Here is a 12,730-nt window from a genome sequence, read left to right as displayed (position 1 = left end):
TCCTCTTTGGAGAAATGTCTGTTCAGGTCCTCTGCCCATTTTTTAATCGTTTGTGTGTGTGTGTGTGTGTGTGTGTGTGTGTGTGTGTGTGTTTGTTGAGTTGTATTTTATTTTATAAAATTTGGATATTAACCCTTTATCAGATGTATCATTGGTAAATATCTTCTCCTATTTAGTAGGCTATCTTTGTATTTTGTTGATGGTTTCCTTCTCTGTGAAAAAACTTTTTGAGTTTGATATAGTCCGATTTGTTTATTCTTTCTTTTGTTTCCCTTGCCCAAGGAGATATACGCCCCACCACCTCTCCACCCAACACACACAACCAACACACAAGGGTGGAACAAGCAAGAAGTGTTGTAGGAACTCCTACTCAAAAAGGGAAAACAGGAGGCACCCTCACTTACCCACAGCAGTTCTGAAATCCACAGCAGTTATGAAATCCATACTCTTTCCTTCAGCTTATCATTTTCTTCTTGCATTTTATTATAAGCTCAAGAACATATCAGGCAGCATCTTCAACACTGGCTGCAGCTCTCCTCATCTAAACCACCCAGTTCCTTAGGTATATTTTTCTACTCTTTATTTTATAGATGCTTCTCAAGTTACGATGTCCTCAATTGTAAGAGTTATGTTCTCAACAAACCCATTGTATGCTGAAAGTATCATCAGTCAAAAATGGATTTGATACACCTAACCTACTGAACAGCATGGCTGAGCCTTACCTACCTAAAACATGCACAGAACAATACAGTTGGGGAATTTTCTTGAATTTCATCTCAAGAGTAATTGCCGCCCTCTTCTCATCAGAAGCAGGAAACACAAATGAGTATTTTGCAGACATGATGGGATAAGAAAACACAAAACCCAATATCCAAAAAATGCTGGCAACGCAGTACACTGTAGCGCATCGGTTTACTCTAGTGATCACATCACGAGAGAGTACTGTACCACATGTCGCTAGCCTGGGAAAAGATAAAATTCCAAGTATGGTTTCCCCTGAATGCATAGCTCTGCCACACCAAGTGAGAGTTGAAAATTCATAAGTCAAACTATCATAAGTATGGTACTGTCTGTACTACAAGGCAACAGTATTGCTAACCTTTTGCCACTATATAATAAGGATTTCCTTTGTGCCAGTTTCCAATAAGACACTTATCCTTCCTGTGAGCCTTCGCTGGCAGCCTCTTCAAAGGACACGAGACATATTAAATTTTCAATAATGGTCTTTTCAAACTGTTCCCAGCTTCTGCCCATTTCTCAATTCCCAAGTTACCCCCACATTTTAGATATTTGTTGTAGAGTAACACACAGCTTACAGCAAAAATCTGTTATCTACTGTTGTATAACAACTTACTCCCCAGGCTCAGCAGCTTAAAACTCAAATATTTATCATCTCACAAATTTTCAGAGGGTTGGGAATTCAGAAGCAACTTAACCAGATAGTATGTCTCAGGGCTTCTCACAATATTGCAACCAAGAAGTTCACCTGAGGTGCAGTATCTGAAGCCTCGAATGGGGTTATAGGATATATTCCCAAGCCGTTCCATCCAGGTTCTTGGCAGGAACCCTAAGTTTATCATTGTCTATTGAACAGAGGCCTTGGTTTCTTACCACATGGATATCCCTAGAGGTCTGCTTACAACTTTCAGAAATAATAATCTGATGGAGAGACAGAGTGCAATCAAGATGTAAGATATAGTGTCTTTTATAACCTAATCTCAGATGTAATATACTATTGCTTTTCCTGTATTCCTCTGGTCACATACAATTTACCCTGGAACAAATATGAAGAGACTACATAAAGATAAATACCATTCAGAAGCTGGGATCCATGAATTCTATCTTGGAGTCCGGCTACCATGATAATTGGAGGATTACCAGATAGTGTGTCATGTATTTCTTGTTAAATGTTGTATCCTAAGAATTTTTTGAGTGCCCATAGCTCAATATAAATTTTCAAAATACAAACATATTTAAATGTAATTTAAATGCAAATATATTTTATTAGTCACCATATTTTATGAGTCATATGTTTAGTCAGGGTTCTCCAGAGAAACATAACTGACTGTGTGTGTGTGTGTGTGTGTGTGTGTGTGTGTGCGTGTATGCCAGGGGTGCCAAAAAATGTACACACATTTTAAGAGCTGTTAACACTTTAGTCAACGTTGCTCAAGCAGTCCTTCATGTAATCAGAAGTTTCTGGACGCTGATGGTAACCACTGTGAGCACCTCTTGTAATTGCAGAAGTCAAACGTGACTTGCATTCATCTTTTGTTATCAGTATATAGTGAATATTACAATTTTAATACAGTCTTTTCCTTTCTTAAAATGGGCATATATTTTTTTTGGCACCGTGCGTGTGTGTGTGTGTGAGTGTGTGTGTATGGGGCGGGGAGAGAGAGAGAGAGAGCTGGTTCCTATGATTATGGAGGCTGGGGAGGCAAAAGTCTGCAAGATGGGTCAGCTGGCTAGAGACCTAGAGAAGAGTTGATGTTGCAAATCAAATCCAAAGGTCATTAGGCTAGAGACCCATAAAGGAAATCCAGGCAGTGTTGCAGTTCAAGTGGGAAGGCTGTCTGATTCAGAATTCCCCTTTGCTTGGGAGAGATCCATCTTTTGTTCTATTCAGACCTTCAGCTGATTGGATCAGACCTACCCACATTAAAATAAGGAATTTGCTTTATTCAAAGTGTTCCAATTTAAATATAAATCTCATTGAACAACACCCTCACAGAAGCATCCAGAATAGTGTTTGACCCTATATCTTGGCACCATAATCCCGCCAAGTTGACACATAAAATTAACCATCACATCGTTTCAGCAATCTAACCCATCAAATATTTATTTTCCTTGTGGCCTCATTCAACAGAGAGGAAAACATACAGAAAAAAGTGTACTCATTTTATACTCTTATTTAAGCAAGGATCTAAGATATGGTGTTTTGGCATAAGTAAGGATATTTCTCCTACAACAATACCCACCTGTATTCACTGATTTGCCCTTCAACTAAGACTCACTCTCAATTCAGAGATACCATGTTTCCCCGAAAATAAGACATAACCAGAAAGTAAGCCCTAGCATGATTTTTCAGGATGGCATCCCCTGAACACAAGTCCTAATGCATTTTTTGGAGAAAAAATTAGTATAAGACACAGTCTTTTTTCGGGGAAACGTGGTAGTGGGAAGATAATTTTTGGACAGTTCAGACCAGAGAGAGCAGAAAGGCAGTTCTTACTTATGTGTACTGTTGGGTTTCAGACATTTGTTATGACTATCAGATTGGGGTGAGGTAACAGAAACTATTTCAAGAGAAACCTGAATGGGCCTGGGAGAAAAATTATCAAGAGAAATAAGAACCTCTCCTATCAACTATGTTACGTACAAGGCCTGGGCACTTAAAAGAGAGTGGCGGACTCGTGTACAATGAGGTGGTAGACACAGTAACACTGAAATCTGACCATCAGATGGCATGTGTAAACCCTTAGGAGAAAAAGAACTGGGTAAGTGAACAGGAAAAGCTTTTATTTTGGTGCCCTGAAAACCCTACTACAAGAACATCAAAAGAAAGCCAGATAAATTATTTTCCCTTCTTAAGAGACTGCCATGCTGTGCTGATATTCGAAGGGGAAATTGGAAGCCGGCAACATCGGCAGGACTCTGAATAGAAAAGGACAATAGAGCAGTTAAAGCCTGGACTGGTGCCCAAAGAGACAGGGACAGATTTCTGTGTCTCGAAAACCACGGTGAGTAGAAGCTTAGACTGGTTCATGATCAATGTGGAGAATGCAAACAATACAAGTGAGGATTTGTGATAGGGATTGCAACTTTTGTTTGAACAAGTAGGAGCTTGAAGGTAGTGAGACCGCAGTGGTAATGGAAATATGACTTAAATTGCACCCATGGGTTAGGGAGGGCTGGAGAAATTTGGGTTACCAAGAGTATGTACATTATTTCCAGTTTTCCTACTTCCTGGAACAAAGCTATATTCTCCTGTAGGATTCTTTATCTTTTTAACAAGCAGCAATCTAACCCATTAAATATTTATTTTACTTATGGCCTCATTCAAGAGAGGAAAAAAACGTATATAAAAAAAAAGTACACTAGGTAACAAGAAGTGAGGGGTTTAGTGCTCTATGTCATTTACTAAACAAATAATTTCACAGATAATCACTTTCGTCTATAAAAACTAGAATATCAGTCCTGCCATTGAGATACAGGCTGAAAGAATTAAATGAGATAGTTTTTGGTGAAAGACTTGGGTAGATGGGGCTATTAAAATATGGGGGAAGGAGGCTAATTATTTGATTGACTACGTGTCAGGAACCTCACAAAATTTTGCTCTTCAGTACATGCCTCTCAGTACAATATTCTTGTTGCCAAATAGAAAGATTTGATTTACACATTTAATAATTCCCTTAGCGCTTATTCTTAACCAGACACCGATCATCTCTGCTTTTAAGGAGCTGCTTTATTTAGTTGATGCTAACTAAGTCTACAACCCATCTACCCATGATTAAGCAATGAGTTCTAGTCAGCTACAATCCCTAGCCAGCTCTAACAAGGCATCACGTCTAAACAAAAAGGACAAAAAAGGCCAGAGAGTAAATATTTTAGGCTTAGTGGGCCCTATGGTCTCTGTTGCAATGACCCAGCTCTGCCATTGTATCAGGAATGCAGCCATAGACAATTTGTTAACAATAGCTGTTTTCCAATATATATTATTTACATGAACAGGTATCAGGCAGGATTTGGCCTAAAAGCTCAAGTCTGTCAATCTCTGATTTAAACAATTACTACAAAATACTTTGGTGAGTATGTGTGTATAGTCAAAAGAACGCTCTTATTTCTTGTCTTAAGATATACTTATTTTACAAGCAAAAAGAAAAAATCCAAATATATAGACAGATAGATAAAAATTAACCTTGTATCCCAATTCTTACAATAAAGAACTATTATTATTTTATTATTCTATATGTTAGGCTTTCAGACTCTAATTTTGCTTACTATTCAAAGTCACTTTCTCTTTACACTCTCGTTTCTTGAAGCAAATGTGATATTTTGGATTTAAAAAATATTTATATAAATATATCCAGAATATGTCCATCAATAATATATAGATTTTATTTATGTATGTGAAAATGGCCATCTATAATTTGTTTTTTACTTACACCAAAGTATATCTGCACTGTTAGTATTTAAATATACTATGTTGCTCCACATTCTAGTGAACACTTGATATTGTCATGTTTTTAATTTTTGCCAATTAAATGGATGAAATAAAATTCAGTTTTTAATTTTTGCCAAGTCCGTGGATTCAATTCAATCTCATCTCATTTTTAGTCTACATTTTCTGATTACAAATGAATTTAAACTAAGTATCATGTTTATTGGCTGTGGTGGGCCAAAAGATGCCCCCTCCATATTCATATTCCAATCCCCAGGACCTATGAAAGTTACCTTATGTGGAAAAAGGACTTTAAGGATTAAAGTTAAAAACTTTGAGATAGGAAGACCATCCTGAATTATCTGGATTCTTCTAACACAATCACATAAACTCTTAAAAGTATAAAAGATGGAAGGAGAGTCAGAGAAATACAATGTCAGAAGGATGCTACCTATCGCTACTGACTTTGAAAACAGAGAAAGGGGCCATGAGTCAAGGAATGCGGCATCTTCTAGAAGCTGAGAATGACTCAGTTTACAACTTGAAAGAAAACGAGACCTCAGTACTGACACCTCAAGAAATTGAATTCTGCCAACAACGCAATTGTACAGGGATTCCTTAGTCCAAAATTCTATAACCTACCACTATGACCTATTTATGCACTTGAAGCTGGAGTTATGACCGGTGAAAGGGAAGGTCATTGAGGCTATATGTATGTGTGTATCTTTAGGGTGCTTATATTCTTGGAGTAGTCAGTGGCTGTCAAATGAGGCTATACTTCAGGTGCCATAAATGAAAGTGGTTCCCAGGCCCCACTTCAGACATCCGTATTTTTTACAACATATCCTAGTGATTCCTAAAATGGCAGTCTTTGTTACAGACAGACATTTCATTGCCTCTGGTAACTTTAATATGAAATAAACTAGAATGACAGTCATCAAAGAGGTACAGAGAATGATCTTGACTGCATGAATTATGCTCAAAAGTCAAGTGGATGAGTTGTCTATATCAAGGAAATATATTTACAGAGCAAGCATGTAGAGCAAAGTCACAGCATATCTTTGGAAGTGGTAGGAAATTTTACCAGAACAAACAAGCAAAGAAGCCAGACTTTAGGTATAGAGCTAGGGCTCAAAACAAGAACTTACTACTGATCAGGGATTTTTATAATTACTCAAGTAGGTATCTGGAAGGAAGATAAATAAATAAAGAAATAAATAAATACCACTAAATTCAATCCTACACTGAGCATAATTAAAGCTTTCATTCATAATTAATGTCCTCTAAGGCTTTACTATAAACACCCGTTCTTACTGGCTTGTCAAAGTAGTAGCTAATATTTCAAGGGGGTGAAATAAAAAATACGTTTCCATTTTCCAACTTGCCTCTTCCCATAATAACTATATGCAATATATGCCTGTAGAATCTATTCCCATAACATATATATGTAATACATACATGATATCTATCTATCTATCTATCTATCTATCTATCTATCTATCTATGTATCTATCTATCTATCTAGCTGACAGAAAACTCAGATCTGCAAATCTGTGAATGAGAGTATATGGGGATAATATGAGACAGTGTGTAAGTGGCTCACACTTTTAACACATTTTTTACTCTCTAATATTGAAAGAAGAAAGTTCTGAAACATATAATGTAAACATTATACATATATTACATATAACACATATATATTACATACGTTATAGATATATGTACATATATATACACACACACACACATACTTTATTTGTTTATTTATTTATTTATTTGCACATACAATACCTTTGAGCCCCTAGAGGAAATGTAAGTTTTCTGGGATGCAGTGACACTTCAAGGAAGAAAATACATCCTATATAGGAGACATTTCTTAAATGATCTTACAGTAAGTGAATCTATGGCATGCTTCGAATGCAAAACCTAGTATCTTTTGACACAAATTTAAGTGACACTATTTTAGGAACACTATGGGCCTCTGTATATAATACATGTGACAGTTTTTAATGGGAAAAATAATAGTTCATTCAGGTAGTTCACCCAGAAAGAAAGTCAGCAAGGAGCTGCCATGGGAAATTGCCTCATCAATGATTCAAAACTGGAGCAAGTTAACAGATGTTTTGTCTCTGATAAGAATGAGGTGTTAGTTATGATTTGCCTATGGTGACCTTTTAAAATAATGTCAAGTCCCAAAGACCTACCACCATCTGGATGGTTGCTGTCTCTATGACATGGATCTAAATTAAGCATAGGAAGTAAACTGGGATCGTCTTAAACAATGACAAACTGACCTTACTTTGTAACATGTCTTAGTTGGCTCCCTCGTTTGGACATATTACTCTCTCTCTGTGGTTCCTAATTTTCCGAATAATAATACTCATCAGCCTTTACCACTTGTCTCTTTACAGGCCTACTTATACAAAGCACAGGAGGGTGAGGCCCTGCCCCCCCTTCTACTCCCAAATTCCTTCTAGACAGAGTGCTCTCCAACAGAACTAGACACACGATATGTGATATGTAACTATATGATTGTCTACACCTAATTCTAACAGTATTATTGGGATAAAGTATGAATATGTACTATACCTGGAAACTCTTTCAAGCATGCAGGATCAAAAGAATTTTACATATAATAAATTCTAACCTACAGCACAAAGTACTTTCCAAATCCTCTTCAGACATTTAGCAAAGGTTGAACTAGCTAAACAAGGCATAGCTCAAATATTAATTATTATTTACTTCTTTTGGTTGTTCTCATCATAATAACATTTTTCATAAAGTACTGATCTTGTATCAATAAACTATGAGGAATATATGGGTCATGTAACTCTTACAAAATTTTAATCCTCATTGGATAAACTCCCGTTGTGTTCTTGAATAACTTCACAGCATCAGTAAAAAAAAAAAAAAAAAATCAAAGCACACCATACTTCTTCCTGTTTTGTCTCCTATTGTGTCTATTTCCTCACAAATTCTTACAGACCAATATACTTTTTTTCCTGGCTGCATTGACAACCTATTTTATCCTTAACAACTATTCAAAATATCTTTTTCTCTTATAACCAATCAATAAGATCAATTCAAGATTATTTGTATTTTTATATTGCTTAGTTTTTTATTTTAAATTAAATCAAATTAGCTACACAAATATTAGTATTTATTGATCTTTAATCTTTATGCACGTAAATACACACACACACACACAATTAGTGAGAAAATGTGTCAGTGTAAGTTTTTTCAGTTATCCACTCCAAAATTAAATCATACTACCTCTTTAAGGCAGAATTCCTCCTTTGGTTGCCATATATACAATTTGAAAACATAGAATCTAGGAAGAAACAGTAAGCCTCTTTATGACTTGACTGCTATACCTACATTTTGTAAGTGATGGACTTAGCACTTACATTCTCCCTGTTAGTTTTGACCCTTTTATTCACATGTCTTTTTATCCTTAATATACAAATCACTGCTCTCTGGTCACATTGTCATGGAGGAAAAAAATTCTCAAATTTTTTATTCATCCAACAAACATTAAATGAAGACTTAACTGTGCACCAGACAGAAGATTATGTACTTGCAAAACAGATGTAATTCTTTCTCCAAAGAGCCACTATACTAAGTGCTACAATAGATATAAGCACAGCTTTGGGATGGTACATGGGCTACAGTAGAGCCAAAAGCATAATAAAGAGTTAAATAAATTTATGCTCACATCCCACAGCCTAAGATTTGACCAAGGAAATGTTATATAACATCTATAGATAAGTTTCCTTCTCTAAATGTGCCATTTTAATCCATTCCTGTCTGGTTAAGTGTGCCATCAAGGGTAATGTCAGTTGATGAAAATTACATGCAACACAGTAGGTCAAGAAAAATCAGGCCAGATGTGATCAGTATTAAGCAGAGAAATCCAGGGAAGAGCATTTAATTCTCTCTGAGGATGATCAGGAGAAGAGAATCTAAGAGGAGGTGACTCATCAATGAGGAGAGAGTCGGATCCTGAAATCCTTGTATGACCAATGAGGAAGTTTGGACTTAAACCTGAAGTTACTGTGTAAGATTTTGAGGAGGGAAGTAGCAGGGTCAAATTAGCATTTTAGGAAAAACTTACGTGGGTCACTATGTAGAGCATGGATTGGGACTGAGCAAGACGGAGGAGTAAGATTAAATGGGATGCTAGTAAACAGATCCAGGAGTGAATTAGGTTAGGGGCGGTGGGTATGGGCGGAACCGGTATTAGGCACTGGTCGTCAATTGGATATAACAGGAGGGGATCAGAGTTGGACTCTGAGATTGCTGGTTTAAAAGCTGTCTGTATTTTGTTACCAGTCACCAGCATAATTAAAGCATTAACATTAACTGGCTCTAGCACCAAGTGTCTACGAGAAACTGATATTCCTTTGTAGTTTGTGGAACCAGACTCATAACTTTGTGGTTGCACTGCATATATGAAAACACGAGTTGGCTTTGAGGGTAGTGCCAGCTGTGCATTTAATCTATTTGTTGAAACTTACTTTAGGTTTCCTATACTCTGAAAAAAAAAAAAATCCCACATCCTCAAACGTCTCCTTTGTAAATGTAGAACATGTCTTTTCTCTCAATATATGCATACATACAGAGCGTAAGTACCACATTTATAAAAAAATGCAGCTGGCATACACGACGGTCTTATTTTTCTTAGTTAAGGTCCGTGGTAAATAGTGAAGCAAGTAACTCATCTCTAACAAAAGCTTTTTGGCCACATATTCTTTCTTTTCCCTATCTAATAAAGTATGGTGTGTTCTGACAAGCTGCATGTGGAAAAACAACAAATGAATCATCTTTAACATGATAATTTCACATCTTGACTATCACAGGAACATTTTCTACATAATCTTAATATCTGTTCTGTGAAAAGGTCATGTATGCAAATTGGCCCCCAAATGCCAGAAGAGGCAGACAAGTCCAGCTTGGTGCTTAATGGGTTTAATAGGGAACTTACGTACAGAACCAGGTCATGGGCAGCTGCAAAATATTCAATCTCTGTATCTTTAACCGTGTAGACCACCTTCCTCTATCCTGCTCTACAGATACATCTATGTGCTAGGAGAGGAGTGTGTGGGTAGTCAGGAGACGAAGACCAGATAATGACAGACCCTGCTGCCAGAGTGAGCTAAGAGATAGGCTTCGTGCTTCAAAGAAAGGAGTAATAAAAACTCAGTGACTAGCCTGAAACCTCTGTACACATTCCAGAGTCCACCTGGGAGAAGGGGAGCAGTTCAAATGTCTGGGTTCATTTACTCAGAAGTTAAACTGGAGTCAGGTTTTCAAGATGGCTTCAGCTATGTCTATACAATGGCATTCCTTCTTTTAAACTCCAGATCATTTATATTGTACAAAATACTCTTATATGCACCATTACATTACTAAAAAATAACAAAGTTTAGGTAAATTGTCATTATGAAACTTATTAAGCTTCTGAATAACTAAATTATAATTACATTTCAGAGTTGACTAAGACAAGAAGATAAAAATCAATGAGGGTAATATTAAGCTGTGGTAGGCTGAATATAGGCCCCCAAAGATGTCACTATTTGAATCCTTGGACCTTGTAAATATGTAACTTTATATAGTGAAAAAGACTTTCTAGATGTGATTAAGTTAAACATTTTGAGATGGGGAGATTACCTTGGATTATCAGAGTGTGCCTAGTCCAATTACAAATGTCCTTATAAGTGCGAAACAGAGAGAGATTTGACTAAAAAAGGGAAGGTGATATGACAAAAGAAGTAGAGATGGAAATGAGGTAGCTCTAGCAGTCTCTAGAAGTTGGAAAGGCAAGAAACAAATTCTTTCCTTGAGTCTCCCAGTGGAACCAGCCCTGCTCAGTCCTAGATTTTAGCCAAGAAAGACTTATTTTGGATTTCTGACCTTCAGAACTGAAATAAATAAATGTATGCTGTTCTAAGACACTAAGTTTGTGGTAATTTATTAGAACAGCAGAAGAAAACAAATACAGATTTTGATACCTGGAAGTGGGGTGCTGCTGTAACAAATTCCAAAGAATGTGGAAGTGGCTTTAGAATTGGGTAAAGAAAAAAGGTGGGAAAAAATTATATGGAGCATGACAGAAAAAAAGTGAATTGCCTTGAAGAGACGATTAGTAGAAATGATTCTGCTAATGATTCTGCTAGTGAAAACTCAGAAAGAAGTGAAAAGCATGGTAAAGAAAGCCTGTATCATCTTAGAGTAGACCTAAATTTTCATGAACAGACTTGTATTTATGATAGAAATATGGAGGGTAATGTTTCTGCTTATGAGATCTCATAAGGAAAAGAGGAAAAGATGATCAGAAACTGGAAGAAGGGGTATCTTTACCATATAGTGGCGGAAAACTTTGCAGGATATGTTCTACAACTATGTTGAAAACTGAACTTGTAAGTGATGAACTTGGAAATTTAGCTGAGGAAATTTCCAAGGAATGTATTGGAAGTATAGACTGGTTTATTCCTGCTACTAATAATGAAATGCAAGTGGAAAGAGATAGATTAAAGTAATAACTGTTAAGCAAAAAAGAACTAGTACTAGATAATGGGAGGAATTGTTAGCCTACCCAGATTCCAAAAAATTCTACATTGGAGAGTCGTTGCAAGGAAGCATGCTCTGGACAGAAAGCCAAGTGTGTGGTTGACATCCATTTGCTAGTGCCTCTGAAGGATCAATAATTAATTATTCAGTCACACAGAGGGCCATTGAAGAGATTAGGCAAGTGACTCATGGATCTCCTCAGCCATCAGTACAAGCACCGTCTAATTTCCAAAGACTCATATCCATCCACATGTAAAATATGTTCACCTCATCCAAGCAAAATCTTCAATAATCTCAAACTAGTATATCAATTCAAGTCCAAAATTTCATGTAAGTCTCATCAGCTAAAAATTCCAAAATATAATCATTTAAATCAGGGATGAGTGAGGCTCCATGTATACTCCCTTCTGGGTCAAAAATCCTCTCTATCCATGGACCTATGGGGACCATTTTGGACTTCTGACGTTCAGAACTGTAGGAGAATAAATAAATATGTCTTTTTTTAAGCCACCAACTTTGTGGTAATTTGTTACCACAGCAATAAGAACCTAATAAACAAGCTTTAAAACTTTTCAAAAGTTTAATGTTTGTATTTGGTAAACTCTCCAAACAATAAATAAAAGTAGAAGACCTTGGTTTCAGTGGAAATTTGTCATAAAACTTATCAATATTTTTTAGCAGATTTTGTTTTCTGACAACAAAGTGGAATAATTTATAGGTTAGTAGGAAGTCAGTAAAGACATTCTGTCTTACATGATATATTTTCATCCTTGTTTGAGTGAGAATTAAGATATTGTTTTAACTCTAACCTCACTATATTTTCTTAGGTCAGCAGCTTTTGGCAAGTTACTTAACTTTTCTGAGGCTCAGATTGCTAATATAAAAAAAAAATAGTAATACCTAATTTATGAGATGACTATGGGGATCAAATGACATCCTTTGTAAGTTCTAAAATAATAGCAATGTTAATATTTTATTAATTTCCCCTTCACTTTA

Source organism: Rhinolophus ferrumequinum, chromosome 2 (genome assembly GCF_004115265.2).
Source record: "Rhinolophus ferrumequinum isolate MPI-CBG mRhiFer1 chromosome 2, mRhiFer1_v1.p, whole genome shotgun sequence".
Classification (NCBI taxonomy): Eukaryota; Metazoa; Chordata; class Mammalia; order Chiroptera; family Rhinolophidae; genus Rhinolophus; species Rhinolophus ferrumequinum.
This window is presented reverse-complemented; position numbering follows the sequence as displayed.